This window comes from Antechinus flavipes, chromosome 1 (genome assembly GCF_016432865.1).
Source record: "Antechinus flavipes isolate AdamAnt ecotype Samford, QLD, Australia chromosome 1, AdamAnt_v2, whole genome shotgun sequence".
Taxonomy (NCBI): Eukaryota; Metazoa; Chordata; class Mammalia; order Dasyuromorphia; family Dasyuridae; genus Antechinus; species Antechinus flavipes.
Window position 1 is genome coordinate 701,934,118 of NC_067398.1, and position 22,781 is coordinate 701,956,898.

Below are 22,781 nucleotides of genomic sequence, written 5' to 3' on the forward strand. Positions count from 1 at the left end.
CTTGCTCCTATTTCTGAGCAGAGTTCTTAATTACCTCCCAAGCTGCTGCCACCCAGCAGCTTATCTGCGTTATGACTGCTTGACAGGGCTGTAAAACTGGAGATAAACCGAGGCAGGAGGGCCAGCCTTCTTATCAGGCTCAGGCTTCAATAATTAACTGGGGAGGGGACAGAGAAACAGATAGGGCTTGGAGTCTCTGGCCTGGGGAGAGCTGGAAATTCTCTGACTCAAAGCCCGCCTCTTGGACCTTGGGCCTTATCACAATTCACTTTCTTATTCATCACATGCTTACCTCTCTTGGCTACCTCTCTTTTCCTCTCATTTCATGGAGCTGTCTCCCCTGAGGAGTTTCTCTCCATGATTTTATCCTCCTGTAGGCCAAGAGACCTCTCCCCACAGTTTAATCCCTTTATTCTGTGGGCCAACAATTTAATTCCCTGAGCTTCGTGCTAAACTTAGGCCAGAATGGCTAAAGGCGGAATAAAGGGAGTTGGGAAAAATCACTCACCTTGGAGGCTGGAATTGTACAGGTAGCAGAAGAAAGGAAGCTGTTTAGGGCCTGGAGGGTCTGGGTTATTTGGCCTTGGTCAGCCACTTCCCGTGACCCCATTGAGGTTTTCTTGGAGAGAAACTGGAGTGGCTGACCATTTCCTTCTCCAGCTCATTTTACGGAGGAGGCAACTGAGGCGCACAGTGTGAAGTGATTATCACACACAGGCCAGATTATGACTCAAGTCTTTCTGGAGTCAGGAAGCCAAAAGCTCTATTTGTCAAGAGTCCCTCAAGAAGCTATCATAATACCTTAAGATCTGGAAATTTCTTCCAGGATTTTTTTTTTCTTCTTTTCAACAATGTACTTTAAAATAAACTGCAAACAAAACAGACAGGTGCAAAGTAAAAGCAAACAAATAAATCCCTATCAACTAGCTGCTCCATATCTCTCCCAGGAGAATTATTATTTATTTTAATTTTATTTATCTATTTTTTCAGTAGTCCATTAATATTTATTTAGCACCCACTCTGTGTTAGGTATTGGGCTAAGTGCCAGAGTTGTGAGGAAGGTACTTTGCAGACCTTAAAGTTCCACTTAATGGAGGCAGTGCGGGGTAGGCAACAAGCACTTATTAAACACCTACTATGTACCAGGTACAGTGCTAAGACTAATCCTAAAAGAAGCCTTTCCTAATTTATCTTAATTCTAGTCCCTTTCCTCTGTCAATCATTTGCTTGGCGGTGCCAGGACTGGAATCAGGAAGATTCTTCTTGGACTTCAGACACTTACTAGCTGTGTGACCCTGGGCAAGTAACTTCATCCTGTTTGTCTCAGTTTCCTCCTCTGTAAGAATGAGCTAGAAAAGGAAATGACAAATCACCTCAGTATTGAGTCGAAGAAGACCCCAAAGCGGGTCATGAAAAGTGCCCTCCAGGAGCAGATACTCTTAATAGAAACACATACACACCTTCATGAAATGCATGAAAACAACCAGTACTTCCTTGTGTGATTTTGACCAAGCCTTTTATTATTTTTTTATTAAAACTTTTTATTTTCAAAACATATAAATAGATAATTTTTCATTGTCTTGTGTTCCAAATTTTCCCCTCCTTCCTCCCATCTCCTCCCCTAGATGGCAAGTAATCCAATATATATTAAACATGCTAAAATATGTTAAATCCTATATATGTATACATATTTATACAATTATCTTGCTGCACAAGAAAGATCCGATCAAAAGGGGAAAAATGAGTAAGAAAGCAAAATGCAAGCAAATGACAACAAAAAGGTAAAAATACCATGTCGCGATCCACACTCAGTCCCCATTGTCCTCTTTCTGGGTGCAGATGGATCTATTTATTACAAGATTTTTGGAACAGGCCTAAATCATCTCGTTGTGACCAAGCCTTTTATTCCTTTTTGTTTGTTTGTTTGTTTGTTTGTTTTTTAATCTGTAAAAATGAAGAAGGTAAATGAAGAGGGTAAAAATGTATTCAGATGTTAAGGTGAAAACAGAGACCTACTGAACTTGGTGCTAGAAACAGAGTCCTCCATTCTTTAGGAAGAAGTAGGAATAATAACCTCTTGTTCTCCTTACGGTTGTTGCTGCTATTAGTAGATTTATAGTTGAGGGAGATTTTACAAACTCCCTCATTTTACAGATGAGGAAACTGAGATGAAGGAAAATAAAGAGATTAGTCCAGAACCATACAAGGCCAAGATTTGAACTCGGCTCTTGTGACTCTAAATTTTTTTGTATTGTACTATGATGCCTCTTGTTCCCTGAAGAAGCTTATACTCTAAGCCAGGAGCAAAACTAATTCAGAATCTCAGGTTGATGTTTGACAGAACTCAGAACATAAATTTTTTTTTTCTTTTTTCTTTTTTTTTTTTTTTTTGGAAGGGTGGTGGATAAAGAGCTTTAGAATCCTTAAAGTTTAAAAATCTAGGGCTTTAAAATCCCTGGTTTCTTTCAAAACTCAACCCATTTTGCCATCTCTTTTATAGGAGACATTTCCTGATTCTCTCCAGGTACTAAAGTGTTTCCATACTAAAATGACCTTCTATATGCACGTGCTGCCCTCCTTGAGGCAGGGACTGTTTCATTTTGCCTGGCACTGTTAAGTAATAAACACTTAACAAAATTTGTCTTTTGATTGGACCTGGAATATTAGTGTAGGGGAATGGGGGGGGGGGGAGATTCCCAATGTGAAAATTCTTTCCAACTGATGCGGACCAGAAACTTGGCACAATTCAGCCTTAGAGAATTTCCTAGGTCCACTGAAAAGTTAACTAATTTCCCCAGAATTATATAGCTCATGCATGGCAGAAGTGTGTTAGAAATGTCAGAACTTCCATTTTCCCAACTATCAAAGCCACCTCTCTCTTCATAGGTTCTTTTTCCTATTTTTTTATTCCTAGCAAATTCTTGTAGTTTTCCACTGAAAATGATATTTACGGTGAGCAACAGTTCAAGAGACCATCCTCTCTATGTTCAGAAGCCTTTTCTTCCTTTAAGGCTCAGCTGAGGTACTTGTATGTTGTATATTTTCAAGAAGGACCAATGGCATCATGGGATGATGTCTTGACTTGTGGGTGAATTGGATTTAAATGAAGCTGAACTGAGCCTAGTCATCAGCTTCTGTCTTGCAGAGACCTTGCAGAGACAAAAGTCAAGATGATTGGTAATGATGTATGCTTTTTTGAAAAAAATATTTATTCTTATATATTTTGAATCCTCCCTGATATTCTACTGGGCATAATGCAGTGGTTTTTTTTTTTTTTCCTGTTTTTAAGTTTTAAATAAATAAATTTAAAACCAACAATGACAACAACAAAAGTCAAATATAATTGGTAATGATATATACTTTCTTGAAAGAAAAATTTATTTTTATATATTTTGAATCCTCAATGTTATGCCACAGTTTTCTTTAACTGTCCTGACTCAGTTACCTTAACTGTTCTGTCTCTGACTCAGTAAAACTAAGGATTATTCGCTCGGGTTGTAAATTAGCAAGATAAAAGAGTAGCTCTCCTGACTCTTTTATGGATTTACAATATTCCTTTAAAATATTCCAAGATTAACCCATGATATCTTTACTTCTTTGTCTCTGGAATTTTTAGGTTTTATGGCTTCCCCTCCCTGATAAAAAACTTTCCCTCCCTTTCTCTTCTTTGTCTCCAAAAAGGTATTTAAGAAGTTGGGGTTCCTTCATTCATTGCTGGAGAATGGCGTCTGGCAGCTGTATGCTGGACGCTGGATTCTTTGGGTCCTCCAGCCCTGGGACCAATGTGGATTCCTTGGTCCCAGTATACTTATCTCTGTCTGACTGGATAATCTGAGACGAGAGTCCTGTCCAGTCAATCTTACTCTCCCATTAATAAAATATTAAAACTCTCTAATCTCTCTCCTGCCTCAGTTTCTCCGGCATTACATCCATGATATTCTACTGGGCATAATGCAGTGTTTTTTTTTTTTTTTTGCTTGTTTTGTTTTGTTTTGTTTTTTCTGTTTTGCTTTTTCTTATTAAACATTTAAGTTTTAAATAAATAAACATGTTTAAAACCAAGGACAACAACAAAAGTCAAATATGATTGGTAATGATATATGCTATTTTGAAATAAACATTTATTCTTACATATTTTGAATCTTCCCTGATGTTCTGCTGAGCAAAAACCATGGCAATGTTGATGGTTTTTTTTTTTTCTTCTGTTTTATTTTTTCTTATTAAGCATTTAAGTTTTAAATAAATAAATACATTAAAAACCAACAATGACAAAAACAAAAGTCAAAGGTGATTGGTAATGGCCTGAGACATCATGGATGACCTTGGAGTTTTTCATGTCTGACTAAGCTCTAAGCACTCCACAATGCTACCTACTCTCTAGCACTTTTCCTGGTTCTTCCTAGCAACTATTACACCAACCCAGCTCAGATTTTTCTAGAGCACATTGTCTGGATCTCTTTTTGCCTCCTTCCCTCCCCTGAATTATACTTACTTGTGTCTATTATCTCTCCTGTAGAATATAATCTTCTTGAGGGTGGGGACATTGGGGGAAGAAGATGCCTAGTTTAGTGTAGAGCAAAGTCCTTGACACAAAGTAGAAGATTTAAAAGTAAACATTTGTTCAAAATTGAGTGCCATAAGAAATTATAGATATGAAGGGGAAAAAAAGGGAAGCATGAAAAGACATATGAAATGATTCAGAGACAAATGAAATGAGCAAAACTAGGAAAACAAAATAGTCAATAAGTATGGCAGTATAAATGAAAACGAATACATAAATCCCAGAAATTGAATTCTGTGTAATTATAACAATCAAGCTTGAACCAAAAAGAAAAAGAAAAGAGAAAACTTCCTTTTCAAAAGATGAAGAATATAATTTATTTCTGCCAGACTGGTGATTAGAGGCAGATTGGAAAGAACAATGGACCTGGGGTCAGAGTTCAAGAAGATAAATCTGACATTCATTACCTTGCTGATGTTGGGCAAGAAATTTGACCTCTTTGGGTCTCAGTTTCCTTATCTGTAAAGAAGGGTATCCAACCCAATGGCCTCTGAAATCCCACCTACGTTTTAATTTCTGATCCCAGGATGTATTGGCTACTTTGTTAAACTTCTTTTTAAATTCTTTTTTCTAAGAGTTAGTTCATTGTGGATCACAATATAACATTCTCACTCTTTCTGTTGTTGTTCATTTGCATTTTGTTTTCTTATTCATTTACTTTCTTTTTTGATTTGATTTCTCTCTAGAATTGTTTGTATAAACATATTGGATTTAACATATATACATTTTTTAAAAATTAAATTTATTTATTTATTTACAAAGCATGTGCATGGGTAATTTTTCCAACATTGACCCTTGCAAAACTTTTTCTTCCAACTTATCCTCTCCTTTCCTCCACCCCATCCTCCAGGTGGGAGGTAGTCCAATACATGTTAAACATGTATTTTAACATGTTTAACATATATTGAATTGCTTGTCATCTAAAGGAAGGGGTGGGGAAAGGAAGAGAAAATCTGAGACACAAAGCTATGCAAGGGTCAATTATCCGTGATTATATTTTGAAAATAAAAAGCTTTATTAAAAAAAAGAGTTAGTTTATCTAAAGAGGGGAAGAAGGGGATAAGGATATATTTGGAAATGAAAGTGATATAAAAACTTTAATATCAATTTGTTAAAAATCATCATTATATAAATTTTTAAAAAACAAAACATTTTATTAAAAATGTTTGCATTTGGACCAACTGAAGAGGAAGTCATTCTGATTAGTGAATACTCCAAATTATAGAAAATTTCAAAAGAAGTCCAATTTAATTGATTTTGAGTGCCTATTGTTTGCCAAGAAAACTCCAAATGGGATGGAAGAGTTGGATGTGACTTGAAAAGACTAAACAATGACAATCTATTATTAGTAGAGCAGATTAAGGAGATGCTTTCTACTAAGATTTAACTGAATTTAAGGAATTTTAAGAGGACTTCACAAAAGAATCACAGACCAAGGATACATAAATGATACAGTTCAGTCCTGATTAGTATGACTAAGGAATCCTCTGAAATGGAAGCATTATTTGAATTCAAGCACAGCCTATTTCCATTGGGCTGGAACCAATAACGGTATTTTACATAACTATCACTGAATAGTATGAATTCAAATTCATTTGACCACTTCAGGAAATCTATTATTCACACTAATTGAGACCTAGCTGTGTGTCTGTTTGTAATGCCGAAGAAACTGAGCAAGACAGAGATTAGAGACCAATTCAATAGTTTATTAAATGGAGAGAAATACTGGGACCACTGGATCCATGCAACCATGGATTCCAGGGCTAGAGGAGACTATCATCTCAGAGTCTAGCCCAGAGTATCTGGACAGCAAGCTTTTTATAGAATAACAAGAACAATGACATAGTGGAGGTACTTAGGTGGGGATAATCTAATGGTTACTGATATTCTAATGACATCTAAAATGGATAAACCTTTATCTTGTCAAACATTAAGGAGTGTCTATAAAACCTTTATCTCAAACTTTAAAAGGGAAAAGTTATAATCTAAGGTAGAATAACTAAATAGGACAGTTGGAGAAACTGGGGCACTTCATTAAAAGGGAACTTTGGCACAACATGTTAAGCAACAAGAAAGGGCTCAAAGCAAACCCAAAGCCCCTAACTTCTGGGAAAAGAATTCATTATTTGATAAAAACTGCTGGGATAATTGGAAATTAGTATGGCAGAAATTAGGCATGGACCCACACTTAACACCATATACCAAGATAAGATCAAAATGGGTCTATGACCTAGGCATAAAGAATGAGACTATAAATAAATTAGAGGAACATAGAATAGTTTATCTCTCAGACTTGTGGAGGAGAAAGAAATTTGTGACCAAAGATGAACTAGAGACCATTATCCGTGATTATATTTTGAAAATAAAAAGCTTTATTAAAAAAAAGAGTTAGTTTATCTAAAGAGGGGAAGAAGGGGATAAGGATATATTTGGAAATGAAAGTGATATAAAAACTTTAATATCAATTTGTTAAAAATCATCATTATATAAATTTTTAAAAAACAAAATATTTTATTAAAAATGTTTGCATTTGGACCAACTGAAGAGGAAGTCATTCTGATTAGTGAATATTCCAAATTATAGAAAATTTCAAAAGAAGTCCAATTTAATTGATTTTGAGTGCCTATTGTTTGCCAAGAAAACTCCAAATGGGATGGAAGAGTTGGATGTGACTTGAAAAGACTAAACAATGACAATCTATTATTAGTAGAGCAGATTAAGGAGATGCTTTCTACTAAGATTTAACTGAATTTAAGGAATTTTAAGAGGACTTCACAAAAGAATCACAGACCAAGGATACATAAATGATACAGTTCAGTCCTGATTAGTATGACTAAGGAATCCTCTGAAATGGAAGCATTATTTGAATTCAAGCACAGCCTATTTCCATTGGGCTGGAACCAATAACGGTATTTTACATAACTATCACTGAATAGTATGAATTCAAATTCATTTGACCACTTCAGGAAATCTATTATTCACACTAATTGAGACCTAGCTGTGTGTCTGTTTGTAATGCCGAAGAAACTGAGCAAGACAGAGATTAGAGACCAATTCAATAGTTTATTAAATGGAGAGAAATACTGGGATCACTGGATCCATGGTTGATTCCAGGGCTAGAGGAGACTATCATCTCAGAGTCTAGCCCAGAGTATCTGGACAGCAAGCTTTTTATAGAATAACAAGAACAATGACATAGTGGAGGTACTTAGGTGGGGATAACCTAATGGTTACTGATATTCTAATGACATCTAAAATGGATAAACCTTTATCTTGTCAAACATTAAGAAGGAGTGTCTATAAAACCTTTATCTCAAACTTTAAGAGGGAAAAGTTATAATCTAAGGCAGAATAACTAAATAGGACAATTGGAGAAACTGGGGCACTTCATTAAAAGGGAACTTTGGCACAACATGTTAAGCAACAAGAAAGGGCTCAAAGAAACCTACTGGAGATGAGACATGAAGGAGAAGTGACAACCAGGGAAGCTATAACCAGCTTAGTCACTAGAACCCTAGACCATGGTCTTTGGGCCATTGCCAAAAGAAGAGGAGTGGAAGGTCTGAGAAAGAAAGGGATCTCTCACCTCTCACCTCAAAGACAGCACAGAGAGCTCCTCTGAGCTGTCCATTATTATCTCGGTCCTTGCATGGGTAACTAGGTCAGAATCACCTCCACATCATTAGCTCATGATGGAAACCTAAGGTCATGGTTTTCATAGGCAGAGGCTAAATTCTCATTCAAGGGAGTGTGTTTTGTTTTCCCAAGTCTGATGTCACCAGCCCTAGGGATGGGCCAAAGTGAGAGACCCGAGAAGCCTGGCTGAAACATAGACAGGATGTGGAATTATCCAGGAAAGAAGAGGAAAAATGAATCCTGCCCAGATCTAGAGCAAAGGCAACTTGCTGCAGGAAAAGACAATGGATCCCAGAGGGGCACATAAACTCTAGGTGTTTGGGAGAGTTAGAGTCTCCAATAAGTCCTGGAGATATACTTTAATGAATTTTGTTGTTCGGTCATTTTCTACTCTTTGTGATCCCATATGGGGTTTTCTTGGCAAAGATACTAGAGTGTTTGCCATTTACCTCTCCAGTTCATTTTACAGATGTGGAACCTGAGGCAAATAGGGTTAAGTACCCAGAGTCATACAACTAGTAATTGTCTGAGGCTATATTTGAGCCCAAGAGCCCAAGTCTTCCTGACTCCAGGTCAATGAATAAAATGATAAATTTAGGGCCAAGTAAGACCTCAGGAGTCAGTGAGTTCAACCTTCTTTTTTTAAAGATGAAGAAACTGAAGTCCAGAGAGGTTAAGAATTTTGTTCACCTATAGGTGTCAGCTATAGAAATAAAATCCTGGTCTGAATCCCAGTGTTCTTCCCACCACTAATTATTCATTAATTTATAGGATTTAGAACTAGGAAGTGCTCTTAGCAAGTATAGGTTATATATATCCCTAGAGTCAAAAGATCTGAGTTTTAATCCCAGCTTTGATGTTTACATGGTTGGAGACCTTGGACATTTCCTTTCAATCCACTGAGTTTTCATCTATGGGATGGAATGACACTTGGACTATCTAGCCCTATAGGTAATAATGAGCCAAATGTTTTGCAACCTATAATTCAACTTAATCATAAACATCTTCTAATCTGACATTTGCAATCTACAGATAAAGAAAGTAAAGCATAGATATTTTAAGGGGTCTGTTCACAATCAATCAATGTTTTTCAAAAGCATCGTCCAGGCATTGGTTAAACATTAAGAAAGGGCAGGGATAAAAATAAAAGAAACAAACAAAAGCAATAGTAACAAAAAACTCCAAACTTGAACTCAGATCTTTTGATTCCAGATTTAGGATTTTTCCCATAGCCCTCAGTGGGTAATATTAGAAATTGCTGAATTAGAAGCTGAAATGAGACTTTTCCCAAATGAGGATCACCCCCGACATTTGACACGAACCCTCAGGGAAATTGCATTCTCTTTCCAAAGGTGACTGCCTCAATAGGGAGGCTGGTTAAAACTGGCCTGTTTTGGGAGGGAGTTTCCCTAAAAATGGGTTCAATTTGAAAGACTTAGCCCAGGAGAATATAATTTGGTAGCCTGAAACAGCTAGCCAGATAAGTGAAATCTAGATTTCCTAACACGTCTTAACCAATAAGAGCACTGTATGCAAAGGAAGGCATCTAATATCTCCTATTGGATGAAAGCCCTTTGACATCACAACTCCACTACCCACTCATCTCAGAAATGCTTTCCAGGCCTTCAAGAAAGTTTTTGTCAAAGTTACAACTGTGTGTGTGTGTGTGTGTGTGTGTGTGTGTGTGTGTGTGTGTTTTAATTTTTATCAGCTGGTCCTGGTTTCCTGTGTTTCCTGTCTTAGGAAAGAAAAAAAAAAAGCTATTCTCGGACAGTATGTGCCCAGGGGCTAGGGTAATGAGAGCATTTTGTACTCTGTGTGATTTTGTTTTCTCCTTGTTTTAAAACTCTGGATTCCAAAGTCCTGAACATCAATTACCCAGAAAAGCTGTGAATACCAAGCAAGGGTTAGACTGATGTCACAAACCACCAGACTGGAGTAGTTTCCATGAAGATATTGCTCATCCAAAGTTAATGATTTATTTGGCTGCCATACTGGGTTAAGAATGAGGGCTGGGTTTTAAAGTCCCCAGGATCTGGATTCAAATTCTGATTCTGATATTTGCTAGCTATGTGTGTACATACTCTTTGGCAAGTCATTTTAAAAATCTCACCTGCAACTTTCCAGTTTTCTTTCTCTCTCTCTCTCTCTCTCTCTCTCTCTCTCTCTCTCTCTCTCTCTCTCTCTCAATTGGGGTTAATTGGTTTGCCCAGAGTTATACAGATAGAAAGTTTTAAGTATCTGATGTCAAATTTGAACTCAGGTCTTTCTGACTTCAGGGCTGGTGCTCTATCCATTGTGCCATCTAGCTGCCCTACATCCTACACTTCTTTATCTCTCAAATAAAAAAAAGCTGACCAGAATATAAAGGAAAGATTATCGGACCTGAGTTCAAATTCGTGCTATGTAAGTTATTTCCTATCTTGCTGTCCTGTATAGAAACTTCCTTTTCATTCTTTTAGGTCTCAATTCATCTGACAAAATGAGTAAGTTATGTTAGATGGTTACAAAAACTCCTTTTAACTCATAAAGCCATGCCGTCACCCTACTGTTTATTAACTGCAGGCTTCTACTCAGTCTGAGAGAAATAAAAGCACCCAGGTTCTTTATTCTGCAAAAGAGAAAAAGCATGGGGTGGGCAGAAAGAAATAAGATCATAATTCTTCAGCTGTCATGTAAAAAGAGGAAGGAGGTTTCTGATTCATCCCAGCGGGCAGAATGAAGGTGGAGGAGTGTCAGTTATAGATAGGCAGATTCTACCTCAAAATGAACTAGAACATATTTGGACTGCCCTAAGGAGGGGGGAGGACGTTTCAGGTCACTGAAGTTTTAAAGCAGACATTATGTGATGACTTGGAAAGTTGTTATAGGATGGATTCATGCTGTGGGACCAATTGGTCTGAACTTCTCTTTGTTGTCTTTTTACCTGAAAGATTTTTTTGTGTGTGTGGGGGGTGATGGTGGTGAGGACCATCTTCAGTCATATTGATCTATATCTGGCTGGACCCAGATGGCTCTGGAGGAGAGAGTGAAACTGGTGACCTTTCACAGCTCTCCCTCCCTGAAATCCAGTTCACTTGCATGTCATGGTATCACTTCTCTGAAGTTATGGTTTTGTGAAGGACAAACAACAACAAGATTTTGAATTTCTGTGAAATATAGGTTTCCATTTTGGGTTTCTCTCTCCCCCTCCTACATGCCAAATATGTCATTTTAATTTCTTTTAAAAATTATTGATAACCTTTTCACATATTTCACATATTCCAATTTGTCTTCTCTCCCCCACCCCAAAGATCCATCTCTTATAAAGAAGTATTAAAAATAAAAACTGTTCAGTAAAGTGAACATACGAATAAAGTTCAATAGTATATGAAGGATTGTACAGCCAATCTCTTCATCCCCAACTCCGAAAAGAGTGGGAGATATATTCTTATATATATTCTTATATCATTCCTTCCAGGACAAGGTTGGTCATTACAATTACACATATGAGTGTATATGTGTGTATATAACACATATGCACATATAGTATGTGCTTACATGTAAACACATATAATATATATGCTTATATCCTATACACACATATAGTATTGTATATATACACATATAATTTATATGCTTATATCATGTACACATATTATATAATATTGTATATATATATAAACATATCCTTTATACGCTTATATCATACACACATATATGTACAACATAAGTTATATATGTGTATATATAATATTACATATATACACATATATAACCTATATGTTCATATAATTAAACAGCATTCAATTTCAAAGTATTTTGGATCATTGGTATTCTTTCCAAATTCATTGCTCTACTCCTAGGACATATTGTTTTCTTAGTTCTGCCTAACATCAATTTGCATAAATCTTCCCATAGCTCCCTGTGTTCTTTTTTGTTCACCATGCCTTAAGATCTTAATTCCGTTACATTAATGTAGCACACTTTGTCTATTTCCAAAGGAGATAAGCATCTCTTTTGTATCCAGTTCTACAACAAAAAGTGCTACTGTAAATATTTTAGAATATGTGGGCTCTTCCTGTCTTTGACCTGCTTGAAGTTTATGACTATTGGTGGGATCTCTGGGTAAAAAGATAGGAATATTTTCTTCATTTTCTTTACACAATTCTGAATTATTTTCCAGAACAACTGGAGCTGTTTTAACTCCTCAAATAGGACATTTATATGCAGATGTGTAAGTTTCATTATATAATAACAACATAAAAATATTCATATGATGTTTTGTACACATTGTTGCATTTGAACTTCACCACAGTCTTTTGAGGTATTTTACAGAAGAGGAAACTGAAGTTGAGAGGTTAAGTGATTTCCTCAAGGTCACACAGTTACTAAACAGCTCTCTTGGAATTCGAACCTTAGTTTCCTGACTAAGGCTTCCTCCTAAGGAAAGATGCAAACCGAGCATCCCTATTAAACTTCTTAACAAACTAACCATGTTCTTCTATCCCCAAATCTGGATTTCATGGAGATGAACATCAATAGAGAATTGGAGTTCTTCAGTCAAAAGAAAAGATATTCAGAAATGTAAGAACTGTCAAAAGTGGACTTACTTCTGGAGGGAGTAAATTCTACTGAAAAAACCTCTTTCAGGAAATAGATATTGTCTTGGACCCACCCTTAATAGGTCTCTGGAGGTAACACTACCCATGAGAAAACCTTTTCAATTTATTCAGAAATATCTCCACATCTCATACCATATGAACCCTCCCATCTGCCATCCCAAAGAAGAGGTAGTGTTGAAGGGATACCATGAGGCATTGAGTTAAACAAAAAGCTAATGTTTGTGGCCTTTAGAACATGAAGGAAATTATAATGATTTATATCTGATTTTTTAATGACCTCAATCTTCCTGACTCAAAGATTCATTTTTTTCTTTTTCTTCTTTCTTTCCTTTTTCCTTCCTTCCTTCCTTCCTTCCTTCCTTCCTTCCTTCCTTTCTTCCTTCCTTCCTTTCTTCCTTCCTTCCTTCCTTCCTTCTTCCTTCCCTCCTTTCCTCTCTCCCTCATTCCCTTCCTTACCTCCCTTCCCTGAGGACCCAGGACTCGGTGGATGGCCTTAGTGTTTTTGCTGCCTGGTTAAGTTCTATTCATTCCCCAGGACCTGTTTTAGTTGCCTTCATGCTTTGGAACAAATTGTTCTCATCTGACCATTCCTTGGAGGGAAGTCTTTACATACTTGGAGCAGAGGAGTCCTTATCTCCCTGACCAGTTTGAGGTGGGTTGATTACCTCCAACCTGCTTTAGCCCTTCTTCTGCCAAGATAATCTTAGCTGATTGTGGCTACTGTGTGTACTATAGCTTCTTGGAGCCACAAGAAAGAATTGGGTGAATCAGGTAGATGCCAAAAATGGATAAGCAGCTCTGAAAGAAGCTTGGCAAACTCTCTTATCAGAAGGTTTATCTCCTGAGCACCCCATATGCCCTGAGAAAGAGATAGAAGGCAGACAAAAGAGAGAGAAAAGAAGAGGAGGAGGAGGAAGAAGAAAAAGAGAAGGAGAAGGAAGAGGAGGAGGAGGAGAAACAGAAGGAGAAAGAGAAGAAGGAGGAGAAAGAGGAGAAAGGAAGAAGGAGGAGGAAGAGGAAGAGGAGGAGAAAGAGAAGGAGGAGGAGGAAGAGGAGAAGAAGAAGGAGGAGGAGAAGGAGGAGAAGAAGAAGAAGAAGGAAGAGGAGGAGGAAGAGGAGGAGGGGGAGGAGGAGGAGGAGGAGGAGGAAGAGGAGAGAGGAAGGGATGAAGAAAAGAGGAAGGGAAGAAACAAGGAAGGGAGAAGAAAGGAAGGAAGAAAAATAGAACAGGTAGACAAGGAAGGAGAGAAATAAAGGAAAGACAACAAAGTCGGGAGTAATAGAAATTCAAAAAGATCTGGAATGAGACGGAAAACAGAAACTTTCCTCCTTTGTTGTTATTGAATCATTCGTTCTATCTCATTAAATGTTAAAGGTTTGCGTAAGATTTTATCCCTTCCTTTATATGTTTGTTTTCGTTGATAGTCTAAGTGTACAATCGAAAACATCCAGAACAACCCCAGCCCCGTCATTGCCAAATCGTGATGAGGCAGCAGAAGGAGGGCAGATAGCATCAGCGTCCTCATGCTGCAGATAAGGAAACTGAGGCCTCTAGCCCAAGAACACCCAAGGAGGCGGCCGCAGCACTGGGGATCGCACCTGCCTCTCGGGAAGGCGGGCGGCGATCTTTCACTCACCCCCAGCGGCCCTCCGGGGAGGGGCTGGGGAGGGCCGGCGCTTCCGGAGCCCACACGCTGAGCGCCTGAGAAGCCGGAGGCCCCGGCTCCTCCCGAGCCACAAGCGGCAGCCACAAGCACCTGCACGGCCCCGGGGGCTCGGCGGCCGCGTCACGATGTTGTGAGCCGGCGCGCGCGGACAGTCCCACTTTCGCGTCTGTGTCACGGGGAAAGTAAAGTGTCCTTGAAGCTCGGCGAGTGCAGAGCTCCCTCCGCCACCGACGTGGAGAGGCTCAAGTGCTCTTGTCCGTAAATGAGGGGGTGGGCCCAGATGGTCTCTGAGATCCAGCAGGGCTCAAATGTTCTGTTGTGGAAGACTCTCGCCTGCTCTGATATCCCTGTTGGAAAGCTCCTCCCAGCTCTCACTTTCCCTGTTCTAGGATCCCTCCCAGCATTCACATTCCCTATTCTAAGGCACTTCCCAGCTCTCAACATTCCCTGTTCTGTGATCCCTCCAAGCACTCACATTCCCTGTTCTAGGATCCCTCCCAGCTCTCACATTCCCTGTTCTGTGATCCCTCCAAGCACTCACATTCCCTGTTCTAGGATCCCTCCCAGCTCTCACATTCCCTGTTCTGTGATCCCTCCCAGCACTCACATTCTCTGCTCTAGGATCCTTCCCAGCTCTCACATTCCCTGTTCTGTGATCCCTCCCAGCACTCACATTCCCTGTTCTAGGATCCCTCCCAGCTCTCACATTCCCTGTTCTAGGATCCCTCCCAGCTCTCACATTCCCTGTTCTGGGATCCCTCCTAGCTCTGACATTTCATGTTCCAAGATCCCTCCCAGATTTAATTCTCTGTTTCAAGTTCCTCTGGCATTCTGTATTCTAAACTTCCTCCCAGTTCTCACATTCCCTGTTCTAGGATCCCTCCCAGCTCTCACATTCCCTGTTCTGGGATCCCTCCTAGCTCTGACATTTCATGTTCCAAGATCCCTCCCAGATTTAATTCTCTGTTTCAAGTTCCTCTGGCATTCTGTATTCTAAACTTCCTCCCAGTTCTCATATTCCCTGTTCGATGATTCTTACTGCTTTTCACATTTCACGTTCCAAGGGCCCTCCCAGCTCTAACACTGTGTTCTAACTTTCCTTCCAGTTCTGACATCCCCTATGTTGAGAATCCCTCCCAGTTGTGCCATTCATTTTCTAAGGGCCCTCCCAGCTCTGCTGGGTGTACAGCTTACTCAAACTGACTAAACCCTGGATTCATGGGCTGTTGCTTGTTCTCCTAGGAGAGTCCCCTCCTGGCCCAAGAGGCAGAAGAGGTCGCTTCGGGAGCCTGTTCTAGATTCCACATTTCCTGATTCTGAGCCTGGAGGGCTGTCACCCAGACAGCGGGGGCTCCTGCCTGTGACTGTCAGACTGTTTATTTTAGAATCTCTTCCCTTTTGAGTCATCAACCACAAGCAGACTGTACTGGGAGCCTTGGCAGCAGGCAGTGGATCAGTGATGGGGGCCCCAGGCAGTGCAGAGGCAGGTTTGGGGCCCAGCACCTTTCACTTCTGTGAAAAGGAGAAAGGAAGCCAGAGCTCTGGGGGTGGCCCTGGGCTGCTGGGGCCGAGCTTCACCTTCTCCGTCCTAAACTGAGGAAACCCCAGTAGGACAGTGGAGTCCTGGCCCTGCCCAAACCATCCACACCAACTGCCCAAGCCCACAGTTTTAAACAAGTTATTGATTTTAAAATCTTTGGAAATGCAAGTCTACCCCAAGCTTGTTTGCTGCTCCCAGATTTAGATACTTTTGAATTATTTTTATATATTTACCATCATCTGTTATTTCATTTGTCTGGGAAATGCTAGCGTGGAAACTCCCGGCATGGATGGATCGCTAGAATTCGAACAACCAATCAGTTAGTAAGAATTTTTGAAACACATCCTATGTTCCAGGTATTGCACTAGGCCATGGGTTCAAATCACACGTATCCCTGATATTTCATTCTATGTGACACCATCTTTTTCTTTTCTTTCTTTATTATTTTTAATTTGATTTTTTCTCAATTGTATTGTATTTTTCCAATTTTTCCAAACTGCACATGGAAAAGAGAGTTTTCAGCATTCATTTTTGTCAGACTTTGTGTTGCAAATTTTTCTCCCTCTGTCCCTTAGCTCCCTTTCCCCAAGGTAGCAAGCAATCTGATACAAGTTAAATATGAAGTATGTCATCTTTTGGTATCTCAGTTTCCTCATCTATAAAATTAGGCTTGAATGCTTCCAGGTCTAAATGTCCAGATCTGTGACTCTAAAGGAGGTTACATTCTAGTGGGGGAAAGGAAATGTGTATAAATACATAATAAGTATAAATAAATATATAATATACATTTATATTTAAGTATAAATAAATATATAAAGTAAGGGGAGGGGTGTGTGTGTATCCTTAGTAGGAAGATTGGAAGGATTGGAAAAACCTCCCTGGTGCAGATGATGTTGGAACTGAACTCTGAAAGAAGCTAGGGGTTCTTGGGATTGGGAGTGGAGGAAGAGAGGAAAGATGTCACCCTTTGATGTCCATGTTTTCTCCTCATGTTTTACAGATATGGAATGATTGGTGTGAAGGACAGTTAGAAGTCGATGTGGCTGAACAGAAGAGTGGGCCTAGGGAAACAATGGTGGAATTGGCCCGGAAATGTACCATGTGACCAGTGCCTTGTAGGAGTTACCCAGGTCACTTTGAGGGGGTCACTTACCCAATGCTTACTCAGGAAGTGATCCCTCATGCTTATTTGCTAGTTTGTATCAAAGATAAGTCTTGAACCCAAGCATCCTTGACCCAAAGACTGGCCCTTTATTGCCTGGGTGTCTTCACATTGACTTTGAATTCTTGAATTATACTTGGGTGTGAAATCATGGGAAAAGCATTGATTTTGGAGTCTGGAGGTCTGGCTTCAAATTACGGCTCTGCCCCTCACTGATCTTGGGCCAGACACCTAGAGGTCCTTTAAAGGGACTTCAGAGACCACGTCCTCAAGAGGCCCAGAGAGGTGAGGTGACTTGGGATTCAATTTCTTGTACAACTCTCTCTAGAGAGTTAGACGAGATGACCTGGAAGCTACCCCTCAGCTCTTAAGATTTAAAGTGTTACTTTCTTTCTGATGCCTCAGTTTCCTCATTTGTAAAATGTCCTCTAAGGTCCTTTGCAGCTCTCGAGTCAGGATCTCAAAGCAGAACACAGGCACGTGGCTCTCCCTCCATCCCCCATTTGTGTACAACTCAACGTCTTCAATGTTGCATTTTAAACTGTGGGTAGAAATGGGGTATGGGGATATGGGTATCTTCTCTTGGTCCTGCTGGAGTCTGCTGGGTGTGCTGCCCTTCACTTGCTCACCTCTTCCTCCCCAGCCCATTCTCTATCCCCATCAAGCAGAGAGATAGCAGGCCCTCACAGGTCACTGGAAGGTCCCGGTCACGGGCAGGGATGTGGCCCGGCCGTGGCCTTGTCTGCTGGAAACACTGGCCCCCACCAGAATTCCATTCTCCTCCCTCTCCTCCCCTTGAGTGCCCGTGTTTGTGGAGGCAAGCATGGCAGCTGTTAAGTAGGGCACAGCATCATTATATTGCATTTTCTGGCTATGAAACTAAGGGGGAAAAGTACTGTATCCAACCCAGACGGCAGGGGGAATTCAGAGAGGCAGAAAGTAATTACCTGAATTGGACCTGGGCCAGGATGCAGAGTGGGTGGAACGACCCAACTCCCATGAAAAGTGCTGTGGGATCCACCACGAACACAAGCGGTCAGAACTACCAGCGTGGACCCCCCATTGGCAAGATAGCATCTCCAGCTGGACCATTTCCCCCCAGAAAGCATGCTGGGGTCCCAGTGGGGAGAGTGCCACTTTTGGCATGGGTCTCCGAGTATCCTGCAGCTCCTGTAATGCAAAAATCTGTTTCTAGCACTCTGGAAGGAGTCTAGAAATGATACACATCTGTCAGGTTTCCCTGAAGTGTCATTCCCTTGCTGGGCTCTCTCTCGCTGTCTCTGTCTGTCTGTCTGTCTGTCTCTCCCTCTCCTTCTCCCTCTCTTTTTCTCTCTTTGTCTCTGTCTTTCTGTTTTGCTGTCTCTGTCTCTTTCTCTGTTTTTCTTCTCTCTTTCTCTTTCTCTCTTCCTCCCTCCCTTCCTCCTTCCCCCTCACCCCTTCTTTCTGTCTCTCTGTCCCTATTTCCGTCTCTTTCTCTGTCACTCTCCATCTCTCCTTTTCTCTCTGCCTGTCTCTTTGACTCTGTTTCTCTCTGTCTCTATCTCTGTGTCTTTTTCTCTGTCTCTTTTCTATCTTTGTTTCTGTCTCTGTCTCTCTGTTTCATTCTCTTTTTCTGCCTTTGTCTCTCTCTGTGTGTCTCTCGCTTTCTCTTTTCATCTAGGAAAAGCAGTGTAGTACAGGGGAGAGAGCACCGGGCTTGGCACCTTGCTTCTTGTCCCAGCACTGTTGACCTGAGTGACCCTAGATAAATGAGATCATTCTGATAGTAAGCATCAGAGGGAGATTTGAATCCAGCTCCTCTAACATGAGAGCCAACGTCCTTTCTCCTACCATACAGGGTGTCTCTTTGGGATGGGGGGCAGGGTCAGTGGCAGTGGGGCAGCATGGAGAAAAACAGAACTGAAACCAGGGTGAATTATCCCCACATGACTCCTGACTTGCCTCTCCCCTCCTCCACCAACGGTCAGGAAAAACCCATTTTCCCCATTTGGTCCAGAAATCCAAGCAGAGCAGATACTTCATTATGTCGACTCTAACACTATTCATTAAGCAGGAGATAGAGAGCACTTAGAAGGAAGGGGATGACATATGAGTGTAAGGTTTTATTATAACTAATGAAAATGATACTGTGATCATTAGAAAGTGCTTCATCATTGGAGGATTATGTGGAGCCATGGTTGGAGTGTGAGCAGCGGAGGCATGGTGGAAGGGCTCAAAGATTCTGACCTGGGAGGGACCTTGGAAGCCAGTGGGTCCAACAGCCTCATTTTTATACTTGAGTAAATTGACACCCGGGGAAAGCGACTTGTTTAAGGTCACATGACTAACAGATAGCAGTTCTAGATCAGTTCAATAAACATTTATTTTATCCCTGAAGTGGAAAGAGAACTGGAATGGGTGTCCAAAAAGGAAACAGGGACTGAACCTGGGATTTCATTCATATAGGAAAGTTTAAGGTAAGGAAATTCCCTGAATGGAAGCAGGTTGACATCTTCTCCCAAGCCCCCTCAATGCCAGCGCCTTCCCTTTGTTGATGCCTCCTGTCTAACCCGTTTATACTTTGTTTGCACATGGCCGTTCTTGTGTCCTTTCCTCCATTAGATTGTGGTCTCATTGAGGGCAGGGAGTGTCATTTCAATTTTTTTTTGCATTCCTAGTGCTTAGCATGGTACCTGGCATATAGTAGGTGCTTAATAAATGCTTATTATTATCTGAAGTTTCCGCCGTTTATGTATCGCCTCCCACTAGAGAATTCCCTGGGGAGCACTAAGGCATTAAGTGACTTGTCTGGGTCACCCCACAGGTATGTTTCAGAGGCCAGAATTTACATCCAGCTGTAGCAGGAATTCTAGTCTCCTCCCCAAACTTCCCTTGACTCCCCCATGTTTCTCGAGGGAAATACGGAGACTGTCAAGGAGAACACAACCTGTGATTTTGGGTAACTCACTTTCTATCTCTGGATGTGAGTTCTTCTTGTGCATAAAACTGGCTTCCAAGGTAACGTCCTGGGTCTCCACCTTTGGGGATCATTCCTGCTCCAGCCTGGTTGTCATTGGACCTGTACCTGGGCGGGTCACCAACTCAGTCTCAGTTTCTTCATCTATTAAATGATATAATAAAAACACTTGTTCTACCTGCTCCACAGTGATTGCCAGGAAAGGGCTTCAAAGATCTGAATTATGATTGGAGTGGAGTTCTCAGGAAGCTTCTGTTCTAACCCTGTTTGACTTAAAAGCTCAGCATAAGGAAAAGTGTGTGTGTGTGTGTGTGTGTGTGTGTGTGTGTGTGTGTGTGTGTATGTGTGTGTGTGTTTGAAAGCAGATTAATTTTTAGAAGAACAGTAACCATAAACATTTTAATGTGATAAAGCTTGTGGGATTTGGACAGAGAGAACTGACCTCAGAGCCAGGAAGAACATCTGAACTATGTGACCCCAGGGAATTAAAATTGTAAAGTATGAAGCAGGGGCTAATCTGTATCTGCACAAATGTAGTTTGCTCATCCAGGAGTTATCTGTATAGCTCAGTGTTTGGTACATAATAAGCATTTAATAAATGCACGCTCTCACAATCTCTGTCTCTCTTCTCTATATGTCTCTGTCTCTCCTTTTTCTCTTTCACCCTATTTGTCTTCCCCTCCTATCTCTCCTCATTTTCTCTGCACTCCCCACTTCTCCTTTCCTTTTTTCTCTCCTCCTCTCCCTTCCTCTCTTCTCCTTCCTTCCTCTCCTCTCCTCCCTTTTCCTCTCCTCTCATTTCCTTTCCACTTCTTTTCTCTCTTCTTCCCTTCCCTTTTCTTTTCTCACCTCTTATTCTCTTTTTTTGTTCTCTTCTCTCCTCTTCTTTCACCTTCCCTTCTCTCTCCTTTCTCTTATCTATCATCTCCCCATCTCTATGATCCATTCTCTCTTACTATCTCTCTCCATTTATCTCGATGAATGTTTTATATACCTGCCTATGAATGTGTATGTAGCTATCATTTATCATCTCTTTCATCTTTATCTTTTGCTGTCTATCTCTGTCTCTATGTATCTACTTACACAGTACATACTTGTCTATTCATCTTTGTCATCTCTCTATGTATCCATTCACCCATCCATCTACCCATCCACCCATCCATCCATCCATCCATCCATTCATCCATCCATCCATCTTTCCATCTCTCTATCTCAATGAAACTAAATTCAGTGCTATTCCTAACAGTTCCTAATAAAGACAGAGGCCATCAGTTTAATAAAGTGGCCTTCATGATGGGCAACAGAAGCAGCATCAGAGGCACTCTGGTCATTTGTCGATCCCTGACAGGCACTACTAATTAGCCGCTGACCTTAAGTGGGTGACGCCTAATCGGTCAATAGTATTGTATTGATCTTTACTGTTCTGTTGGCTGAGGATGCTCCCCCTGTTCCTTCCCCAGCACCTCTCCCTCCACCCGTGCTGTCTTGATCATTCTGGAACCCTGTGGCCCACTTACGTTCCAAGGAAGCCCAAGCTAACTTGGGCCTGGCTAGGGGCGGCTTAATTGGCCTTGTCTGTCCTTAGCTTTAATGATTGCCGTGAAAGGAGCTGAGAGGTATCTGAGTTGTGTGGCTACCCAGGGCCGGCAGCAGAGTTAGCTGCGGCAGCCCATCTGGCTGGGGGCTGGCAATTTGTTTCCCTCTGCCACAAGTGTGATGCTTCGCCTCCGAGTGCTCGATCGGGGAGGGGGGGGAGAAGTTTGCCTGCAGCTTTCCTTTACGACACCCTACCTTCCCCATATGGCCAAACAGACTGCAGGCTCATTAGCACGAGGAATGTGCCGTCACGTGGGCCCGAATGGGAGCCACACAAGCCGAGGTAAAGGTCCAGGGAGATCGCTGGAGAGCGCAGAGAGGATGACGAACGTGTAGGGGACGAAATCGGACCCGGACCAGGTTTCTTTTAACTTCCCTTGCTAGACTTGGGAGAGAATTCTGACAGGAAAACATGGAGAAAGCGGGGAAAAGGGACGGTCATCTCTGTGCCTCATGATGGAGAGGTGAAGAAGGTCACAGGGGCATCTGGCTATGATGTCTGCGCCAGGGTTTCTGGGTTAGCATAGTATAGTAAATGTACATGTATTTGTGTGTGTGTGTGTGTATGTATATACACCTGCCTGCATGTTTATGTATGTATATATGTATACATACAAATGCATATCTATGTGTATATGTATGAGTATATGGCTATGTATATGTATGTGCATGTATATGTGTGTGTATGTAAGTATATGAGTATATATCCATGCATGTGTATTTGTATAGGTAAGGGTATGAATATATGTCTATGTATATGTGTTTGTATACATGGATATGTATGTATATGTACATGTGTGTGTATGTAAGTGTATGAGTATGTGGTTATGCATATGCGTGTGCATATAAATGTGTATGAATATATATACGTGTGTGCATGCATGCATGTCAGTGTACACGTACATGTATGAGTATATGGCTGTGCATACAGATGTGTTTGTATACATGCATATGTATGTGTATGTGTGTGTGTATGTAAGCATATGAGTATATATCCATGTATGTGGATATGCACACATATAAGTATATGGCTGTGTATATGTATGTATTCATGTATAT